We start from the raw sequence: 22,763 nt of genomic DNA on the forward strand, positions 1-22,763 counted from the left end.
TGTACCCCATAAATATACACACCTACTATGTACCCACAAAAGTTAAAGATTAAACAAAAATAGAAAAGAGGATTCACCCTTCCTCTTCCTTTTTGTCCTATCAGGCCCTCAGTGGATTAGGTGGTGGCCACCCACATTGGTGGGGGCTACTTTACTTAATTTGCTAATTCAAATGCTAATCTTTTCCCAGAAACACACTAACAAACCCAGAAATAATGTTTGACCAGTTTTCTGGGCATCCTTTAGCCCAGTCAAGGTGACACATAAAATTAACCATCACCCTCACCATGCCATACACACACTTCCTTACAGAATCTGTGAGATAATAGGTTTGTGATACTTTAATCCACTAAAGCTGGTGATAATTTGTTATCCAGCAATACCAAACTAAGGACTCAGTGAAGATTGAAAAATAATTAGTGGCTTGAAATTCCTCTTCACCTACTTAAGACACGGCCTCCTACACTGTGTTCCTGACAGAGTATTCCTTGAGCATCACCTTTGTAGGGGGAGGCAATTGCTTCGTTTCTGCCTCAGATATGGTCCTGACTTTAATTGTTCCTGATATTAGAGTCCTAAAACGGTAAAATATTTTTTAAATACCTCTCCTTTCCTTTCTTCCTCACAAATCTGAAAGAGAGGCAGTACAGTTTCCCCAGGATTTTCTTAAACCCAGCATATATATATATATATATATATATATATATATATATATGTGGTAGGGATGAGTGAGTACGGTGGATCAGAACGTAATGTTATACTCTTGAATATATTCATGTGAGTAGACCTGAAAATTCTCCCAACAGGGACAGGGGAAGCATGTGCGGCAATAACTGTGTCAATTCAGCTGATTCTAGTGAATTCCCTAATGAAGACGTCACACACGGTAAATATGTATCATATTTATTGTCATTTATACTTGAAGGCACCGGGAGGGAGAGGAAATACTAAATCAGGAAACAAAACTTCAAAGAGACATTACTTCTTTGAGAGTATGGCGTTCCTAGGAACACGCTTTGCTTCACAAGGATTCACCGAACACCTCGATATATGGCGCTCCATCTGAGGCTTGCTCCAAATGGCCTTCCACTATTCTGCCTGTTAGTCTCCCATGACTCTCCCTACTCTCCTGAGCCCATGCTGCCTATCACCCATTGGTGCAGGTCATTTCTGGAGAGCTCGGGTGGATTCTCTCCATCCCAACACTTTTCCAAAGAAAGAAGCCACTGATCCAAGACACCTAGTGGGACATTCCCCTTCCACCTCCTTCTCCAAAGTTACCCAGGTGTTCATCAAAAGTTAGGGAGAGAAGTTCCCACGTTTCGGTTACAAAGCACAGGACGCTGGCATAAACACACACAGACAAACACACACACACACACACACACACACACAACTCGAAGAGGTAGCCACAAGGGTCATTAATCACTTGACGACTGTTTTCCAAAAACGTGGATGCATTTCATCCATGCCAAAGCCGAGGGTGCAGACACGGAATGGTGGAGAGATTCCAGAGGCTCACCACACCCTCTCAGGAATATTTTCCTGACCCTGGGGGCAGAGGTTGGAAACATCGAGGACATTTCTTGGGACACGCGAAGAAGCTGACCGACCAGGCATTTTCCTTTCCATTGCAAATGACCTGTGGCGGGGGCATTTCTCTTTCCCCTGCGAATCACCTATGGCGAGGTACCTCCCGAAGCCCCCACCCCCACTTCCGCGACTCGACATAGCTGGGTCTCTATCCGGGTGTCACTCCGGGTAGGCTTCTCAACGCTCTCGGCTCAAAGAAGGACAATCACACGTCCACCACCGAAGCCCACACCTCTTCCTTTTGTTATACCCACAGAAGTTAGAGAAAATGCTACACTTTGAGACAAATTAAGAATCCTTTATTTAAGCCGGTACCAAAGAGATGGCTAACGCTCAAAATTCTCTCGGCCCCGAGGAAGGGGCTTGATTAACTTTTATACCTTGGTTCAGGAAGGGGAGGGAAACTGAAATGCAGTAATTCTACAGAAGTAAAACCATGCGGGAATCAAAAGAGACAAATGGTTATAGAGAGAGAATTTAAAAGACAAGTGGTTACAAAGAGCAACGGTACCAGGTGCAGGGCTCTAAATCCTTCATTGCAGTTAGATATAGGTGCTCTGCCGGACAGGAACTCAAGGCTTTATGTTGTCATCTCTTTGAGAAAAATCCTGGGAACTTCATACACTGTGCCAGTAGCTTATCAGTTGAGTGGGTTCCCTTGAAACGCTGAGGATCTGCTTACACAGATCAACTCCTTTGGAAGGGGCTTGGGTAAGGAGCCCTTAGCGTCTTGTAAATTAAGGGGTCAGTTGGAGTTTGTCCAGCATTGCCAGCTAGAGAGAGCCTTACTTAGGTGAGAAGCAAGGCCAGGTGATTAGAGAGACACACAGCGAAGATTCAAAGTAGCGAGTTAGAGTAAAAACAAGGTTAGACATTTCACTTTCCCAGAAAACGCACAAACATCCAATGGGAGAGAGGTCCCGAGTCGTCAAAGTCCCAGATGTGGTGAGCCCCCAGAAGGAAAAACCGTGTCTTCCTGAGGATGCCCGGAACAAGAGCTGGGCTTCCAGAGCTAGGCAGCCGTCTCTATCTCCGTGAGCGGGCGGGAGGCGAACTGGGGCGGGGCCGTGCTTCTTTCTGCTCTGCTGCTGCCGGGAAGCTCCTGGCGTCCAAGCGCAGGAGGCCGCCGTCCTGCAGGGCGCCGTAGAGTTTGCAGTGCAGAGTCGGAATCGCCTCTGGGGCAGAGGGTTCGAGCTTTTCCAAGGCGAGGGTGCTGGCTCCCGTGCGCACCTAAGGCCACCCGGGAGCGGGCGCAAAGGGCGGCGGCCCCGCAGCCAGCAGGTTGTCGAGCGTGGCCAGCGCCCAGTGCAGGGCGGCCCCGGCGTGCGCCAGCTGCCAGGTGAGCCAGGCGCGCTGCGAGGCGCTGGGCTGCGTGCCGCCGGCGGGCCCCGGGAGGAAGGCGCCCCCCGGGGCCCGAAGCTCGCCCAGGGCCACCTCCAGCCCGCCCAGGTGGCTGACGACTCGCGAGAGGGGGCACGGGAGGGAGACCCAGGCTTCTGGGGAGTGGCGTCGGCGGCGCTTTGGGGAGGTGGGTCGCTCCTCCCGGACGTCAACGCGGCGTTGCGGGCCGCTCGTCCTCCCTGGCGATCTAGGCCGGTGCTTTGGCTCCTCCAGGCGCCTCGGGCTGGGAAGAGAACCTGCGCGGGAGACAGAGCGGGAGGTGTCAGAGGGACTGCGCGCAGCGCTAGGGGACCCATTTCCGAGGTCCCAAAGCCCCTCCCGACCCCGCCTCCCCCTGCCCTCCATCCCCCACCCCTCCGCAGCTCGCCTCCACGCCCCATCCTCTTGGCCCCTTCCTGCATCGTGGGGACTCCGGTGCCCCGTCCGGGGTGCCTTCTTCTCCGCCCTTTCAAACTTGAAGCACATCTCGTGTGGGGCCACCGGAGGCCCGGGTCCCTGGCGCACTGGGGGCTTCCTCGGCCCCCTCGGGATCCCCCACTCCCCGCTCCCCTTCCCGGGGCCCTGCGCCCTCCTCCCCACCCCTCCAAGCTCCCAGCCCCTAAACCTGCCTCCTCTGCGCTCGTGGGGGCGTCGTGCTCTGCTGGACTCGGGCGTGTCGTGGCCTCTCTCTCCGGCCGGGCCTGGTCGTGGCTTGACCTTCCGCCCTCGGTTTCCGGTTTCTCCGCCTGGACTGCGAGGGGAGCCATCCGGGCTTCTCCACCGTTTGTGCCTGGACGCAGAGGCCTCCCGGCTGTGCCCGCTGAAAGCTGCGGGGGAAGAGGAGGTCGACAGTGAGTGGGCCATGACCCGTCCGTAGACGGCTGCGGGAGGGTTGCAAGGGCCAAGCTCCCAGAGAGACCTCAAGGCAGGAATGGCTCTGCTCCCAGGTGTGCCCCCCACCCCCTCCTCTTTCTCCAGCTGCCCAAGACCTCCAGGCCCCACTCCCCGGGTCCCTTCCCGTCTCCTGACTCTGGCCGTTCCCCAGCCGCCTGGCACCCTCCAGCAAACCCTCCTCCGCGGGCGCACCCAGAGGGATGGCTCAGCTGGCGGAGCCACCCACCACACCAAAAGTCTGCCTTTCCTTGACCCTACGTTTCCCCAGCACCTGCCGGATCAGGGCCCGTGGGGCGGGGGCCGCTGCTCTACTCTTTGTCACCCCAGCTCCAACTCTCCTGCCTCCCTGGCCCCCTGCCACCCCCTCCACACACCAATCCGCACAGACAAGACACTCGACCCTCACTCACCTCGTCCTCTCTCAGAGCCCTCCCGATTCTTCCGGCTCTCCATCTTCCCCTGCTTTCCACAGGGAGGTCTGTCTTCTCCCTCCGCTTCAGAGGACAGGTTCCCCAACCAGGAAAGAGCTCTGTGTTCCCGGCGAGGAGGCTCTACCCTCTGGCAGCCTGAGCAGCGCAAACGGGGAAATGGCCGGTTGGGCGCAGCCGGCGGGCTTTTACAGGGATCCAGGGACCCCCGGCTGGGTGTTCCCAGGAGGGTTGGCTGCGGACACACCCACAGGGGCAGGCTGCCTTGATTAGGTTAGGCGGATTGGAGGGGTTCCGCTTTCTCCCTGGCTCCCTGCCACTCCCTCTCCAGCAAGTGATGAGCAATTTTGCCGAGTGGCAGAACAGAGACAAAGGTAGCTCTGGGCTTCACGGTAATTTCAAAGAAAAGTGCCCTACTTCGTTGCCCATTTCGAAGTCCTCTCTACCTCTGCGTTTGACGATTTCTCCACTTCCTGGTGTGCACCTGCGTGTGTGTGTGCGCGCGCGCGCTTGTGTTTGGGTGTGTGCGCGCCACGCCGAGGGTCGGGCCAATTTCGAGTGAAGGGAGACCGAGTCCCGCACGTTCTCTTCCTCCTGCAGTCTGCGGAGGAAAAACGCATTTCTGCCACGGCGGCAGGAATCCATCTACGGACGTTAGGAAAGGACAGGGTGTGCTTTCGTCCCCACTTAGTTTTCTATCGAGAAACAGGCAGCAGAGGAGAGTGGGCCAGAGGGCCACATTTTGCCCACGACCAGCCAGGTTTGAGTTCGTTCCTCCTAGGCCTCACGGTCTGATTTTCTCCTCCCCTTTGTGTACCCGACGGGTGTTGCTCTGAGATCGGGAGCATCCCACCGGGCTGCGGATGGGATCATCGTGTGTGTATCGCCACAGCCCTCCGCCTCGCTCGCTCGGTGAGCACGCGAATCAAGGAAGGGGCACCACTCTAGGCAGGACCCGGCGGGGTGTGGGGAGGAGAAACTCGGTAAGAGAAGACAGGGAGAGTCAGACGTGCGAGGCGCAGGCTGTCCCAGGCGAGTCTTAGAAACGACGTGCGCGGAGGCGTCCGTCAGAAAGGAAGCAGGCGAAAGGAAATGGAATGTCCGCAGGGCCGGTGCCATGGGATCCGGTCACGCCCCGACGGCTTTCACGGACGTCTCAGGCTCGCTCTCTCCACCTTGGACCTGGCGCAGAGAGGAGTGAGGCCTGAGGACAGGGCCGAGAGGCCAGCTGGGTGTGGGAGGTGCCAGCACAGTAAGGGCTGGTCAAGGGGTGGTCGAGGGCGATACGGGGGTTGCTCAAGAAATCACCGCTGGAACTGGGATCCAGTCATCGCACTTCTGGACGTATCGCCTAAGGACACAAAATCGGGATGTGGGGCAAATATGTGTCCTGCTGTGTTGGTTGTCGGCACGCTGCCTGTAACCGAGACGTGGAATGGACCTACGTAGCCATCAGCAGATGACTAGAGAAGGATAACGGAATAGGGTTCGCAGAAGAAACGCATCAGGGAAGGGAAAGGAAAGCCTGTCGTGCGTGGACCCAAAAGTCATGGTGCCCAGTGAAATCAGCCAGGCCCATCCGACCCGTATTGCGTGATCTCCTTGGGGTGTGGGATGGAAAGCGGTGAGGATCACGAAAGTAGAGAGGAGAAAGGTGGTTGGCTGGGCCTGGGGCCGGGGTAGGGGCAGGTGTAGGGGCAGGGAAAGGATGCCAGTGCGAGATGTGGGTCAAAGGGCACAAAGTTTCCGAGAGAGAGCTGGAGTGCTTCCTGGATATCCATGGCAGGGCAACGTGAGTACGGTGGAGCAGAATGTAAGGTTCTCTTGAATATACCCACGGGAGTGGAGCTGAAAATTCTCCCCACAGGGACAGGGGACGCATGTGGGGCGATAACTGTGCGAATTCGGCCGATTCTAGTGAATTCCCTAAGGAAGACGTCACACTCGGTAAATGTGTATCATATGTACTGTCATTCGTACTTGAAGGCACCGTTGGGGGAAGGAAATATTAAATCGCAAGACCAAACTTCAAAGAGAGATCACTTCTAAGAGAGTCTGACGTCCGTAGGAACGCTCTCGGGTTCACAAGGATTGACCGAACACCGGGATACGTAGCTCTCCATCTGAGGCTTGCTCCAAATGGCCTTCCACTATTCCAGGCACGTGGGTGTCTCCCCTAACTCTCCCTGCTCTCCTGAGCCCATGCTGCCTATCAGCCATCGGTGCAGCTCCTTTCTGAGGAGCTCGGGTGGATTCTCTCCATCCCACCTCTTTTCCCGAGAAAGAAGCCACCGTTCCAAGACACCCAGTGGGACATTCCCCTTCCACCTCCTTCTCCAAAGTTACCCAGGTGTTCATTACAAGTTAGGGAGAGAAGATCCCAGGTTTAAATAACAAGGCATAGGACGCTGGTATGAACACACACACACACACACACACACACACACACACAAACACACACACAAAACTCGAAGAGGTAGCCACAAGGGTCATTAATCACTTGACGACTGTTTTCCAAAAACGTGGATGCATTTCATCCATGCCAAAGCCGAGGGTGCAGACACGGAATGGTGGAGAGATTCCAGAGGCTCACCACACCCTCTCAGGAATATTTTCCTGACCCTGGGGGCAGAGGTTGGAAACATCGAGGACATTTCTTGGGACACGCGAAGAAGCTGACCGACCAGGCATTTTCCTTTCCATTGCAAATGACCTGTGGCGGGGGCATTTCTCTTTCCCCTGCGAATCACCTATGGCGAGGTACCTCCCGAAGCCCCCACCCCCACTTCCGCGACTCGACATGGCTGGGTCTCTATCCGGGTGTCACTCCGGGTAGGCTTCTCAACGCTCTCGGCTCAAAGAAGGACAATCACACGTCCACCACCGAAGCCCACACCTCTTCCTTTTGTTATACCCACAGAAGTTAGAGAAAATGCTACACTTTGAGACAAATTAAGAATCCTTTATTTAAGCCGGTACCAAAGAGATGGCTAACGCTCAAAATTCTCTCGGCCCCGAGGAAGGGGCTTGATTAACTTTTATACCTTGGTTCAGGAAGGGGAGGGAAACTGAAATGCAGTAATTCTACAGAAGTAAAACCATGCGGGAATCAAAAGAGACAAATGGTTATAGAGAGAGAATTTAAAAGACAAGTGGTTACAAAGAGCAACGGTACCAGGTGCAGGGCTCTAAATCCTTCATTGCAGTTAGATATAGGTGCTCTGCCGGACAGGAACTCAAGGCTTTATGTTGTCATCTCTTTGAGAAAAATCCTGGGAACTTCATACACTGTGCCAGTAGCTTATCAGTTGAGTGGGTTCCCTTGAAACGCTGAGGATCTGCTTACACAGATCAACTCCTTTGGAAGGGGCTTGGGTAAGGAGCCCTTAGCGTCTTGTAAATTAAGGGGTCAGTTGGAGTTTGTCCAGCATTGCCAGCTAGAGAGAGCCTTACTTAGGTGAGAAGCAAGGCCAGGTGATTAGAGAGACACACAGCGAAGATTCAAAGTAGCGAGTTAGAGTAAAAACAAGGTTAGACATTTCACTTTCCCAGAAAACGCACAAACATCCAATGGGAGAGAGGTCCCGAGTCGTCAAAGTCCCAGATGTGGTGAGCCCCCAGAAGGAAAAACCGTGTCTTCCTGAGGATGCCCGGAACAAGAGCTGGGCTTCCAGAGCTAGGCAGCCGTCTCTATCTCCGTGAGCGGGCGGGAGGCGAACTGGGGCGGGGCCGTGCTTCTTTCTGCTCTGCTGCTGCCGGGAAGCTCCTGGCGTCCAAGCGCAGGAGGCCGCCGTCCTGCAGGGCGCCGTAGAGTTTGCAGTGCAGAGTCGGAATCGCCTCTGGGGCAGAGGGTTCGAGCTTTTCCAAGGCGAGGGTGCTGGCTCCCGTGCGCACCTAAGGCCACCCGGGAGCGGGCGCAAAGGGCGGCGGCCCCGCAGCCAGCAGGTTGTCGAGCGTGGCCAGCGCCCAGTGCAGGGCGGCCCCGGCGTGCGCCAGCTGCCAGGTGAGCCAGGCGCGCTGCGAGGCGCTGGGCTGCGTGCCGCCGGCGGGCCCCGGGAGGAAGGCGCCCCCCGGGGCCCGAAGCTCGCCCAGGGCCACCTCCAGCCCGCCCAGGTGGCTGACGACTCGCGAGAGGGGGCACGGGAGGGAGACCCAGGCTTCTGGGGAGTGGCGTCGGCGGCGCTTTGGGGAGGTGGGTCGCTCCTCCCGGACGTCAACGCGGCGTTGCGGGCCGCTCGTCCTCCCTGGCGATCTAGGCCGGTGCTTTGGCTCCTCCAGGCGCCTCGGGCTGGGAAGAGAACCTGCGCGGGAGACAGAGCGGGAGGTGTCAGAGGGACTGCGCGCAGCGCTAGGGGACCCATTTCCGAGGTCCCAAAGCCCCTCCCGACCCCGCCTCCCCCTGCCCTCCATCCCCCACCCCTCCGCAGCTCGCCTCCACGCCCCATCCTCTTGGCCCCTTCCTGCATCGTGGGGACTCCGGTGCCCCGTCCGGGGTGCCTTCTTCTCCGCCCTTTCAAACTTGAAGCACATCTCGTGTGGGGCCACCGGAGGCCCGGGTCCCTGGCGCACTGGGGGCTTCCTCGGCCCCCTCGGGATCCCCCACTCCCCGCTCCCCTTCCCGGGGCCCTGCGCCCTCCTCCCCACCCCTCCAAGCTCCCAGCCCCTAAACCTGCCTCCTCTGCGCTCGTGGGGGCGTCGTGCTCTGCTGGACTCGGGCGTGTCGTGGCCTCTCTCTCCGGCCGGGCCTGGTCGTGGCTTGACCTTCCGCCCTCGGTTTCCGGTTTCTCCGCCTGGACTGCGAGGGGAGCCATCCGGGCTTCTCCACCGTTTGTGCCTGGACGCAGAGGCCTCCCGGCTGTGCCCGCTGAAAGCTGCGGGGGAAGAGGAGGTCGACAGTGAGTGGGCCATGACCCGTCCGTAGACGGCTGCGGGAGGGTTGCAAGGGCCAAGCTCCCAGAGAGACCTCAAGGCAGGAATGGCTCTGCTCCCAGGTGTGCCCCCCACCCCCTCCTCTTTCTCCAGCTGCCCAAGACCTCCAGGCCCCACTCCCCGGGTCCCTTCCCGTCTCCTGACTCTGGCCGTTCCCCAGCCGCCTGGCACCCTCCAGCAAACCCTCCTCCGCGGGCGCACCCAGAGGGATGGCTCAGCTGGCGGAGCCACCCACCACACCAAAAGTCTGCCTTTCCTTGACCCTACGTTTCCCCAGCACCTGCCGGATCAGGGCCCGTGGGGCGGGGGCCGCTGCTCTACTCTTTGTCACCCCAGCTCCAACTCTCCTGCCTCCCTGGCCCCCTGCCACCCCCTCCACACACCAATCCGCACAGACAAGACACTCGACCCTCACTCACCTCGTCCTCTCTCAGAGCCCTCCCGATTCTTCCGGCTCTCCATCTTCCCCTGCTTTCCACAGGGAGGTCTGTCTTCTCCCTCCGCTTCAGAGGACAGGTTCCCCAACCAGGAAAGAGCTCTGTGTTCCCGGCGAGGAGGCTCTACCCTCTGGCAGCCTGAGCAGCGCAAACGGGGAAATGGCCGGTTGGGCGCAGCCGGCGGGCTTTTACAGGGATCCAGGGACCCCCGGCTGGGTGTTCCCAGGAGGGTTGGCTGCGGACACACCCACAGGGGCAGGCTGCCTTGATTAGGTTAGGCGGATTGGAGGGGTTCCGCTTTCTCCCTGGCTCCCTGCCACTCCCTCTCCAGCAAGTGATGAGCAATTTTGCCGAGTGGCAGAACAGAGACAAAGGTAGCTCTGGGCTTCACGGTAATTTCAAAGAAAAGTGCCCTACTTCGTTGCCCATTTCGAAGTCCTCTCTACCTCTGCGTTTGACGATTTCTCCACTTCCTGGTGTGCACCTGCGTGTGTGTGTGCGCGCGCGCGCTTGTGTTTGGGTGTGTGCGCGCCACGCCGAGGGTCGGGCCAATTTCGAGTGAAGGGAGACCGAGTCCCGCACGTTCTCTTCCTCCTGCAGTCTGCGGAGGAAAAACGCATTTCTGCCACGGCGGCAGGAATCCATCTACGGACGTTAGGAAAGGACAGGGTGTGCTTTCGTCCCCACTTAGTTTTCTATCGAGAAACAGGCAGCAGAGGAGAGTGGGCCAGAGGGCCACATTTTGCCCACGACCAGCCAGGTTTGAGTTCGTTCCTCCTAGGCCTCACGGTCTGATTTTCTCCTCCCCTTTGTGTACCCGACGGGTGTTGCTCTGAGATCGGGAGCATCCCACCGGGCTGCGGATGGGATCATCGTGTGTGTATCCCCACAGCCCTCCGCCTCGCTCGCTCGGTGAGCACGCGAATCAAGGAAGGGGCACCACTCTAGGCAGGACCCGGCGGGGTGTGGGGAGGAGAAACTCGGTAAGAGAAGACAGGGAGAGTCAGACGTGCGAGGCGCAGGCTGTCCCAGGCGAGTCTTAGAAACGACGTGCGCGGAGGCGTCCGTCAGAAAGGAAGCAGGCGAAAGGAAATGGAATGTCCGCAGGGCCGGTGCCATGGGATCCGGTCACGCCCTGACGGCTTTCACGGACGTCTCAGGCTCGCTCTCTCCACCTTGGACCTGGCGCAGAGAGGAGTGAGGCCTGAGGACAGGGCCGAGAGGCCAGCTGGGTGTGGGAGGTGCCAGCACAGTAAGGGCTGGTCAAGGGGTGGTCGAGGGCGATACGGGGGTTGCTCAAGAAATCACCGCTGGAACTGGGATCCAGTCATCGCACTTCTGGACGTATCGCCTAAGGACACAAAATCGGGATGTGGGGCAAATATGTGTCCTGCTGTGTTGGTTGTCGGCACGCTGCCTGTAACCGAGACGTGGAATGGACCTACGTAGCCATCAGCAGATGACTAGAGAAGGATAACGGAATAGGGTTCGCAGAAGAAACGCATCAGGGAAGGGAAAGGAAAGCCTGTCGTGCGTGGACCCAAAAGTCATGGTGCCCAGTGAAATCAGCCAGGCCCATCCGACCCGTATTGCGTGATCTCCTTGGGGTGTGGGATGGAAAGCGGTGAGGATCACGAAAGTAGAGAGGAGAAAGGTGGTTGGCTGGGCCTGGGGCCGGGGTAGGGGCAGGTGTAGGGGCAGGGAAAGGATGCCAGTGCGAGATGTGGGTCAAAGGGCACAAAGTTTCCGAGAGAGAGCTGGAGTGCTTCCTGGATATCCATGGCAGGGCAACGTGAGTACGGTGGAGCAGAATGTAAGGTTCTCTTGAATATACCCACGGGAGTGGAGCTGAAAATTCTCCCCACAGGGACAGGGGACGCATGTGGGGCGATAACTGTGCGAATTCGGCCGATTCTAGTGAATTCCCTAAGGAAGACGTCACACTCGGTAAATGTGTATCATATGTACTGTCATTCGTACTTGAAGGCACCGTTGGGGGAAGGAAATATTAAATCGCAAGACCAAACTTCAAAGAGAGATCACTTCTAAGAGAGTCTGACGTCCGTAGGAACGCTCTCGGGTTCACAAGGATTGACCGAACACCGGGATACGTAGCTCTCCATCTGAGGCTTGCTCCAAATGGCCTTCCACTATTCCAGGCACGTGGGTGTCTCCCCTAACTCTCCCTGCTCTCCTGAGCCCATGCTGCCTATCAGCCATCGGTGCAGCTCCTTTCTGAGGAGCTCGGGTGGATTCTCTCCATCCCACCTCTTTTCCCGAGAAAGAAGCCACCGTTCCAAGACACCCAGTGGGACATTCCCCTTCCACCTCCTTCTCCAAAGTTACCCAGGTGTTCATTACAAGTTAGGGAGAGAAGATCCCAGGTTTAAATAACAAGGCATAGGACGCTGGTATGAACACACACACACACACACACACACACACACACACAAACACACACACAAAACTCGAAGAGGTAGCCACAAGGGTCATTAATCACTTGACGACTGTTTTCCAAAAACGTGGATGCATTTCATCCATGCCAAAGCCGAGGGTGCAGACACGGAATGGTGGAGAGATTCCAGAGGCTCACCACACCCTCTCAGGAATATTTTCCTGACCCTGGGGGCAGAGGTTGGAAACATCGAGGACATTTCTTGGGACACGCGAAGAAGCTGACCGACCAGGCATTTTCCTTTCCATTGCAAATGACCTGTGGCGGGGGCATTTCTCTTTCCCCTGCGAATCACCTATGGCGAGGTACCTCCCGAAGCCCCCACCCCCACTTCCGCGACTCGACATGGCTGGGTCTCTATCCGGGTGTCACTCCGGGTAGGCTTCTCAACGCTCTCGGCTCAAAGAAGGACAATCACACGTCCACCACCGAAGCCCACACCTCTTCCTTTTGTTATACCCACAGAAGTTAGAGAAAATGCTACACTTTGAGACAAATTAAGAATCCTTTATTTAAGCCGGTACCAAAGAGATGGCTAACGCTCAAAATTCTCTCGGCCCCGAGGAAGGGGCTTGATTAACTTTTATACCTTGGTTCAGGAAGGGGAGGGAAACTGAAATGCAGTAATTCTACAGAAGTAAAACCATGCGGGAATCAAAAGAGACAAATGGTTATAGAGAGAGAATTTAAAAGACAAGTGGTTACAAAGAGCAACGGTACCAGGTGCAGGGCTCTAAATCCTTCATTGCAGTTAGATATAGGTGCTCTGCCGGACAGGAACTCAAGGCTTTATGTTGTCATCTCTTTGAGAAAAATCCTGGGAACTTCATACACTGTGCCAGTAGCTTATCAGTTGAGTGGGTTCCCTTGAAACGCTGAGGATCTGCTTACACAGATCAACTCCTTTGGAAGGGGCTTGGGTAAGGAGCCCTTAGCGTCTTGTAAATTAAGGGGTCAGTTGGAGTTTGTCCAGCATTGCCAGCTAGAGAGAGCCTTACTTAGGTGAGAAGCAAGGCCAGGTGATTAGAGAGACACACAGCGAAGATTCAAAGTAGCGAGTTAGAGTAAAAACAAGGTTAGACATTTCACTTTCCCAGAAAACGCACAAACATCCAATGGGAGAGAGGTCCCGAGTCGTCAAAGTCCCAGATGTGGTGAGCCCCCAGAAGGAAAAACCGTGTCTTCCTGAGGATGCCCGGAACAAGAGCTGGGCTTCCAGAGCTAGGCAGCCGTCTCTATCTCCGTGAGCGGGCGGGAGGCGAACTGGGGCGGGGCCGTGCTTCTTTCTGCTCTGCTGCTGCCGGGAAGCTCCTGGCGTCCAAGCGCAGGAGGCCGCCGTCCTGCAGGGCGCCGTAGAGTTTGCAGTGCAGAGTCGGAATCGCCTCTGGGGCAGAGGGTTCGAGCTTTTCCAAGGCGAGGGTGCTGGCTCCCGTGCGCACCTAAGGCCACCCGGGAGCGGGCGCAAAGGGCGGCGGCCCCGCAGCCAGCAGGTTGTCGAGCGTGGCCAGCGCCCAGTGCAGGGCGGCCCCGGCGTGCGCCAGCTGCCAGGTGAGCCAGGCGCGCTGCGAGGCGCTGGGCTGCGTGCCGCCGGCGGGCCCCGGGAGGAAGGCGCCCCCCGGGGCCCGAAGCTCGCCCAGGGCCACCTCCAGCCCGCCCAGGTGGCTGACGACTCGCGAGAGGGGGCACGGGAGGGAGACCCAGGCTTCTGGGGAGTGGCGTCGGCGGCGCTTTGGGGAGGTGGGTCGCTCCTCCCGGACGTCAACGCGGCGTTGCGGGCCGCTCGTCCTCCCTGGCGATCTAGGCCGGTGCTTTGGCTCCTCCAGGCGCCTCGGGCTGGGAAGAGAACCTGCGCGGGAGACAGAGCGGGAGGTGTCAGAGGGACTGCGCGCAGCGCTAGGGGACCCATTTCCGAGGTCCCAAAGCCCCTCCCGACCCCGCCTCCCCCTGCCCTCCATCCCCCACCCCTCCGCAGCTCGCCTCCACGCCCCATCCTCTTGGCCCCTTCCTGCATCGTGGGGACTCCGGTGCCCCGTCCGGGGTGCCTTCTTCTCCGCCCTTTCAAACTTGAAGCACATCTCGTGTGGGGCCACCGGAGGCCCGGGTCCCTGGCGCACTGGGGGCTTCCTCGGCCCCCTCGGGATCCCCCACTCCCCGCTCCCCTTCCCGGGGCCCTGCGCCCTCCTCCCCACCCCTCCAAGCTCCCAGCCCCTAAACCTGCCTCCTCTGCGCTCGTGGGGGCGTCGTGCTCTGCTGGACTCGGGCGTGTCGTGGCCTCTCTCTCCGGCCGGGCCTGGTCGTGGCTTGACCTTCCGCCCTCGGTTTCCGGTTTCTCCGCCTGGACTGCGAGGGGAGCCATCCGGGCTTCTCCACCGTTTGTGCCTGGACGCAGAGGCCTCCCGGCTGTGCCCGCTGAAAGCTGCGGGGGAAGAGGAGGTCGACAGTGAGTGGGCCATGACCCGTCCGTAGACGGCTGCGGGAGGGTTGCAAGGGCCAAGCTCCCAGAGAGACCTCAAGGCAGGAATGGCTCTGCTCCCAGGTGTGCCCCCCACCCCCTCCTCTTTCTCCAGCTGCCCAAGACCTCCAGGCCCCACTCCCCGGGTCCCTTCCCGTCTCCTGACTCTGGCCGTTCCCCAGCCGCCTGGCACCCTCCAGCAAACCCTCCTCCGCGGGCGCACCCAGAGGGATGGCTCAGCTGGCGGAGCCACCCACCACACCAAAAGTCTGCCTTTCCTTGACCCTACGTTTCCCCAGCACCTGCCGGATCAGGGCCCGTGGGGCGGGGGCCGCTGCTCTACTCTTTGTCACCCCAGCTCCAACTCTCCTGCCTCCCTGGCCCCCTGCCACCCCCTCCACACGCCAATCCGCACAGACAAGACACTCGACCCTCACTCACCTCGTCCTCTCTCAGAGCCCTCCCGATTCTTCCGGCTCTCCATCTTCCCCTGCTTTCCACAGGGAGGTCTGTCTTCTCCCTCCGCTTCAGAGGACAGGTTCCCCAACCAGGAAAGAGCTCTGTGTTCCCGGCGAGGAGGCTCTACCCTCTGGCAGCCTGAGCAGCGCAAACGGGGAAATGGCCGGTTGGGCGCAGCCGGCGGGCTTTTACAGGGATCCAGGGACCCCCGGCTGGGTGTTCCCAGGAGGGTTGGCTGCGGACACACCCACAGGGGCAGGCTGCCTTGATTAGGTTAGGCGGATTGGAGGGGTTCCGCTTTCTCCCTGGCTCCCTGCCACTCCCTCTCCAGCAAGTGATGAGCAATTTTGCCGAGTGGCAGAACAGAGACAAAGGTAGCTCTGGGCTTCACGGTAATTTCAAAGAAAAGTGCCCTACTTCGTTGCCCATTTCGAAGTCCTCTCTACCTCTGCGTTTGACGATTTCTCCACTTCCTGGTGTGCACCTGCGTGTGTGTGTGCGCGCGCGCGCTTGTGTTTGGGTGTGTGCGCGCCACGCCGAGGGTCGGGCCAATTTCGAGTGAAGGGAGACCGAGTCCCGCACGTTCTCTTCCTCCTGCAGTCTGCGGAGGAAAAACGCATTTCTGCCACGGCGGCAGGAATCCATCTACGGACGTTAGGAAAGGACAGGGTGTGCTTTCGTCCCCACTTAGTTTTCTATCGAGAAACAGGCAGCAGAGGAGAGTGGGCCAGAGGGCCACATTTTGCCCACGACCAGCCAGGTTTGAGTTCGTTCCTCCTAGGCCTCACGGTCTGATTTTCTCCTCCCCTTTGTGTACCCGACGGGTGTTGCTCTGAGATCGGGAGCATCCCACCGGGCTGCGGATGGGATCATCGTGTGTGTATCCCCACAGCCCTCCGCCTCGCTCGCTCGGTGAGCACGCGAATCAAGGAAGGGGCACCACTCTAGGCAGGACCCGGCGGGGTGTGGGGAGGAGAAACTCGGTAAGAGAAGACAGGGAGAGTCAGACGTGCGAGGCGCAGGCTGTCCCAGGCGAGTCTTAGAAACGACGTGCGCGGAGGCGTCCGTCAGAAAGGAAGCAGGCGAAAGGAAATGGAATGTCCGCAGGGCCGGTGCCATGGGATCCGGTCACGCCCTGACGGCTTTCACGGACGTCTCAGGCTCGCTCTCTCCACCTTGGACCTGGCGCAGAGAGGAGTGAGGCCTGAGGACAGGGCCGAGAGGCCAGCTGGGTGTGGGAGGTGCCAGCACAGTAAGGGCTGGTCAAGGGGTGGTCGAGGGCGATACGGGGGTTGCTCAAGAAATCACCGCTGGAACTGGGATCCAGTCATCGCACTTCTGGACGTATCGCCTAAGGACACAAAATCGGGATGTGGGGCAAATATGTGTCCTGCTGTGTTGGTTGTCGGCACGCTGCCTGTAACCGAGACGTGGAATGGACCTACGTAGCCATCAGCAGATGACTAGAGAAGGATAACGGAATAGGGTTCGCAGAAGAAACGCATCAGGGAAGGGAAAGGAAAGCCTGTCGTGCGTGGACCCAAAAGTCATGGTGCCCAGTGAAATCAGCCAGGCCCATCCGACCCGTATTGCGTGATCTCCTTGGGGTGTGGGATGGAAAGCGGTGAGGATCACGAAAGTAGAGAGGAGAAAGGTGGTTGGCTGGGCCTGGGGCCGGGGTAGGGGCAGGTGTAGGGGCAGGGAAAGGATGCCAGTGCGAGATGTGGGTCAAAGGGCACAAAGTTTCCGAGAGAGAGCTGGAGTGCTTCCTGGATATCCATGGCAGGGCAACGTGAGTACGGTGGAGCAGAATGTAAGGTTCTCTTGAATATACCCACGGGAGTGGAGCTGAAAATTCTCCCCACAGGGACAGGGGACGCATGTGGGGCGATAACTGTGCGAATTCGGCCGATTCTAGTGAATTCCCTAAGGAAGACGTCACACTCGGTAAATGTGTATCATATGTACTGTCATTCGTACTTGAAGGCACCGTTGGGGGAAGGAAATATTAAATCGCAAGACCAAACTTCAAAGAGAGATCACTTCTAAGAGAGTCTGACGTCCGTAGGAACGCTCTCGGGTTCACAAGGATTGACCGAACACCGGGATACGTAGCTCTCCATCTGAGGCTTGCTCCAAATGGCCTTCCACTATTCCAGGCACGTGGGTGTCTCCCCTAACTCTCCCTGCTCTCCTGAGCCCATGCTGCCTATCAGCCATCGGTGCAGCTCCTTTCTGAGGAGCTCGGGTGGATTCTCTCCATCCCACCTCTTTTCCCGAGAAAGAAGCCACCGTTCCAAGACACCCAGTGGGACATTCCCCTTCCACCTCCTTCTCCAAAGTTACCCAGGTGTTCATTACAAGTTAGGGAGAGAAGATCCCAGGTTTAAATAACAAGGCATAGGACGCTGGTATGAACACACACACACACACACACACACACACACACACAAACACACACACAAAACTCGAAGAGGTAGCCACAAGGGTCATTAATCACTTGACGACTGTTTTCCAAAAACGTGGATGCATTTCATCCATGCCAAAGCCGAGGGTGCAGACACGGAATGGTGGAGAGATTCCAGAGGCTCACCACACCCTCTCAGGAATATTTTCCTGACCCTGGGGGCAGAGGTTGGAAACATCGAGGACATTTCTTGGGACACGCGAAGAAGCTGACCGACCAGGCATTTTCCTTTCCATTGCAAATGACCTGTGGCGGGGGCATTTCTCTTTCCCCTGCGAATCACCTATGGCGAGGTACCTCCCGAAGCCCCCACCCCCACTTCCGCGACTCGACATGGCTGGGTCTCTATCCGGGTGTCACTCCGGGTAGGCTTCTCAACGCTCTCGGCTCAAAGAAGGACAATCACACGTCCACCACCGAAGCCCACACCTCTTCCTTTTGTTATACCCACAGAAGTTAGAGAAAATGCTACACTTTGAGACAAATTAAGAATCCTTTATTTAAGCCGGTACCAAAGAGATGGCTAACGCTCAAAATTCTCTCGGCCCCGAGGAAGGGGCTTGATTAACTTTTATACCTTGGTTCAGGAAGGGGAGGGAAACTGAAATGCAGTAATTCTACAGAAGTAAAACCATGCGGGAATCAAAAGAGACAAATGGTTATAGAGAGAGAATTTAAAAGACAAGTGGTTACAAAGAGCAACGGTACCAGGTGCAGGGCTCTAAATCCTTCATTGCAGTTAGATATAGGTGCTCTGCCGGACAGGAACTCAAGGCTTTATGTTGTCATCTCTTTGAGAAAAATCCTGGGAACTTCATACACTGTGCCAGTAGCTTATCAGTTGAGTGGGTTCCCTTGAAACGCTGAGGATCTGCTTACACAGATCAACTCCTTTGGAAGGGGCTTGGGTAAGGAGCCCTTAGCGTCTTGTAAATTAAGGGGTCAGTTGGAGTTTGTCCAGCATTGCCAGCTAGAGAGAGCCTTACTTAGGTGAGAAGCAAGGCCAGGTGATTAGAGAGACACACAGCGAAGATTCAAAGTAGCGAGTTAGAGTAAAAACAAGGTTAGACATTTCACTTTCCCAGAAAACGCACAAACATCCAATGGGAGAGAGGTCCCGAGTCGTCAAAGTCCCAGATGTGGTGAGCCCCCAGAAGGAAAAACCGTGTCTTCCTGAGGATGCCCGGAACAAGAGCTGGGCTTCCAGAGCTAGGCAGCCGTCTCTATCTCCGTGAGCGGGCGGGAGGCGAACTGGGGCGGGGCCGTGCTTCTTTCTGCTCTGCTGCTGCCGGGAAGCTCCTGGCGTCCAAGCGCAGGAGGCCGCCGTCCTGCAGGGCGCCGTAGAGTTTGCAGTGCAGAGTCGGAATCGCCTCTGGGGCAGAGGGTTCGAGCTTTTCCAAGGCGAGGGTGCTGGCTCCCGTGCGCACCTAAGGCCACCCGGGAGCGGGCGCAAAGGGCGGCGGCCCCGCAGCCAGCAGGTTGTCGAGCGTGGCCAGCGCCCAGTGCAGGGCGGCCCCGGCGTGCGCCAGCTGCCAGGTGAGCCAGGCGCGCTGCGAGGCGCTGGGCTGCGTGCCGCCGGCGGGCCCCGGGAGGAAGGCGCCCCCCGGGGCCCGAAGCTCGCCCAGGGCCACCTCCAGCCCGCCCAGGTGGCTGACGACTCGCGAGAGGGGGCACGGGAGGGAGACCCAGGCTTCTGGGGAGTGGCGTCGGCGGCGCTTTGGGGAGGTGGGTCGCTCCTCCCGGACGTCAACGCGGCGTTGCGGGCCGCTCGTCCTCCCTGGCGATCTAGGCCGGTGCTTTGGCTCCTCCAGGCGCCTCGGGCTGGGAAGAGAACCTGCGCGGGAGACAGAGCGGGAGGTGTCAGAGGGACTGCGCGCAGCGCTAGGGGACCCATTTCCGAGGTCCCAAAGCCCCTCCCGACCCCGCCTCCCCCTGCCCTCCATCCCCCACCCCTCCGCAGCTCGCCTCCACGCCCCATCCTCTTGGCCCCTTCCTGCATCGTGGGGACTCCGGTGCCCCGTCCGGGGTGCCTTCTTCTCCGCCCTTTCAAACTTGAAGCACATCTCGTGTGGGGCCACCGGAGGCCCGGGTCCCTGGCGCACTGGGGGCTTCCTCGGCCCCCTCGGGATCCCCCACTCCCCGCTCCCCTTCCCGGGGCCCTGCGCCCTCCTCCCCACCCCTCCAAGCTCCCAGCCCCTAAACCTGCCTCCTCTGCGCTCGTGGGGGCGTCGTGCTCTGCTGGACTCGGGCGTGTCGTGGCCTCTCTCTCCGGCCGGGCCTGGTCGTGGCTTGACCTTCCGCCCTCGGTTTCCGGTTTCTCCGCCTGGACTGCGAGGGGAGCCATCCGGGCTTCTCCACCGTTTGTGCCTGGACGCAGAGGCCTCCCGGCTGTGCCCGCTGAAAGCTGCGGGGGAAGAGGAGGTCGACAGTGAGTGGGCCATGACCCGTCCGTAGACGGCTGCGGGAGGGTTGCAAGGGCCAAGCTCCCAGAGAGACCTCAAGGCAGGAATGGCTCTGCTCCCAGGTGTGCCCCCCACCCCCTCCTCTTTCTCCAGCTGCCCAAGACCTCCAGGCCCCACTCCCCGGGTCCCTTCCCGTCTCCTGACTCTGGCCGTTCCCCAGCCGCCTGGCACCCTCCAGCAAACCCTCCTCCGCGGGCGCACCCAGAGGGATGGCTCAGCTGGCGGAGCCACCCACCACACCAAAAGTCTGCCTTTCCTTGACCCTACGTTTCCCCAGCACCTGCCGGATCAGGGCCCGTGGGGCGGGGGCCGCTGCTCTACTCTTTGTCACCCCAGCTCCAACTCTCCTGCCTCCCTGGCCCCCTGCCACCCCCTCCACACGCCAATCCGCACAGACAAGACACTCGACCCTCACTCACCTCGTCCTCTCTCAGAGCCCTCCCGATTCTTCCGGCTCTCCATCTTCCCCTGCTTTCCACAGGGAGGTCTGTCTTCTCCCTCCGCTTCAGAGGACAGGTTCCCCAACCAGGAAAGAGCTCTGTGTTCCCGGCGAGGAGGCTCTACCCTCTGGCAGCCTGAGCAGCGCAAACGGGGAAATGGCCGGTTGGGCGCAGCCGGCGGGCTTTTACAGGGATCCAGGGACCCCCGGCTGGGTGTTCCCAGGAGGGTTGGCTGCGGACACACCCACAGGGGCAGGCTGCCTTGATTAGGTTAGGCGGATTGGAGGGGTTCCGCTTTCTCCCTGGCTCCCTGCCACTCCCTCTCCAGCAAGTGATGAGCAATTTTGCCGAGTGGCAGAACAGAGACAAAGGTAGCTCTGGGCTTCACGGTAATTTCAAAGAAAAGTGCCCTACTTCGTTGCCCATTTCGAAGTCCTCTCTACCTCTGCGTTTGACGATTTCTCCACTTCCTGGTGTGCACCTGCGTGTGTGTGTGCGCGCGCGCGCTTGTGTTTGGGTGTGTGCGCGCCACGCCGAGGGTCGGGCCAATTTCGAGTGAAGGGAGACCGAGTCCCGCACGTTCTCTTCCTCCTGCAGTCTGCGGAGGAAAAACGCATTTCTGCCACGGCGGCAGGAATCCATCTACGGACGTTAGGAAAGGACAGGGTGTGCTTTCGTCCCCACTTAGTTTTCTATCGAGAAACAGGCAGCAGAGGAGAGTGGGCCAGAGGGCCACATTTTGCCCACGACCAGCCAGGTTTGAGTTCGTTCCTCCTAGGCCTCACGGTCTGATTTTCTCCTCCCCTTTGTGTACCCGACGGGTGTTGCTCTGAGATCGGGAGCATCCCACCGGGCTGCGGATGGGATCATCGTGTGTGTATCCCACAGCCCTCCGCCTCGCTCGCTCGGTGAGCACGCGAATCAAGGAAGGGGCACCACTCTAGGCAGGACCCGGCGGGGTGTGGGGAGGAGAAACTCGGTAAGAGAAGACAGGGAGAGTCAGACGTGCGAGGCGCAGGCTGTCCCAGGCGAGTCTTAGAAACGACGTGCGCGGAGGCGTCCGTCAGAAAGGAAGCAGGCGAAAGGAAATGGAATGTCCGCAGGGCCGGTGCCATGGGATCCGGTCACGCCCGACGGCTTTCACGGACGTCTCAGGCTCGCTCTCTCCACCTTGGACCTGGCGCAGAGAGGAGTGAGGCCTGAGGACAGGGCCGAGAGGCCAGCTGGGTGTGGGAGGTGCCAGCACAGTAAGGGCTGGTCAAGGGGTGGTCGAGGGCGATACGGGGGTTGCTCAAGAAATCACCGCTGGAACTGGGATCCAGTCATCGCACTTCTGGACGTATCGCCTAAGGACACAAAATCGGGATGTGGGGCAAATATGTGTCCTGCTGTGTTGGTTGTCGGCACGCTGCCTGTAACCGAGACGTGGAATGGACCTACGTAGCCATCAGCAGATGACTAGAGAAGGATAACGGAATAGGGTTCGCAGAAGAAACGCATCAGGGAAGGGAAAGGAAAGCCTGTCGTGCGTGGACCCAAAAGTCATGGTGCCCAGTGAAATCAGCCAGGCCCATCCGACCCGTATTGCGTGATCTCCTTGGGGTGTGGGATGGAAAGCGGTGAGGATCACGAAAGTAGAGAGGAGAAAGGTGGTTGGCTGGGCCTGGGGCCGGGGTAGGGGCAGGTGTAGGGGCAGGGAAAGGATGCCAGTGCGAGATGTGGGTCAAAGGGCACAAAGTTTCCGAGAGAGAGCTGGAGTGCTTCCTGGATATCCATGGCAGGGCAACGTGAGTACGGTGGAGCAGAATGTAAGGTTCTCTTGAATATACCCACGGGAGTGGAGCTGAAAATTCTCCCCACAGGGACAGGGGACGCATGTGGGGCGATAACTGTGCGAATTCGGCCGATTCTAGTGAATTCCCTAAGGAAGACGTCACACTCGGTAAATGTGTATCATATGTACTGTCATTCGTACTTGAAGGCACCGTTGGGGGAAGGAAATATTAAATCGCAAGACCAAACTTCAAAGAGAGATCACTTCTAAGAGAGTCTGACGTCCGTAGGAACGCTCTCGGGTTCACAAGGATTGACCGAACACCGGGATACGTAGCTCTCCATCTGAGGCTTGCTCCAAATGGCCTTCCACTATTCCAGGCACGTGGGTGTCTCCCCTAACTCTCCCTGCTCTCCTGAGCCCATGCTGCCTATCAGCCATCGGTGCAGCTCCTTTCTGAGGAGCTCGGGTGGATTCTCTCCATCCCACCTCTTTTCCCGAGAAAGAAGCCACCGTTCCAAGACACCCAGTGGGACATTCCCCTTCCACCTCCTTCTCCAAAGTTACCCAGGTGTTCATTACAAGTTAGGGAG

Source organism: Nomascus leucogenys, chromosome 8 (assembly GCF_006542625.1).
Source record: "Nomascus leucogenys isolate Asia chromosome 8, Asia_NLE_v1, whole genome shotgun sequence".
Classification (NCBI taxonomy): Eukaryota; Metazoa; Chordata; class Mammalia; order Primates; family Hylobatidae; genus Nomascus; species Nomascus leucogenys.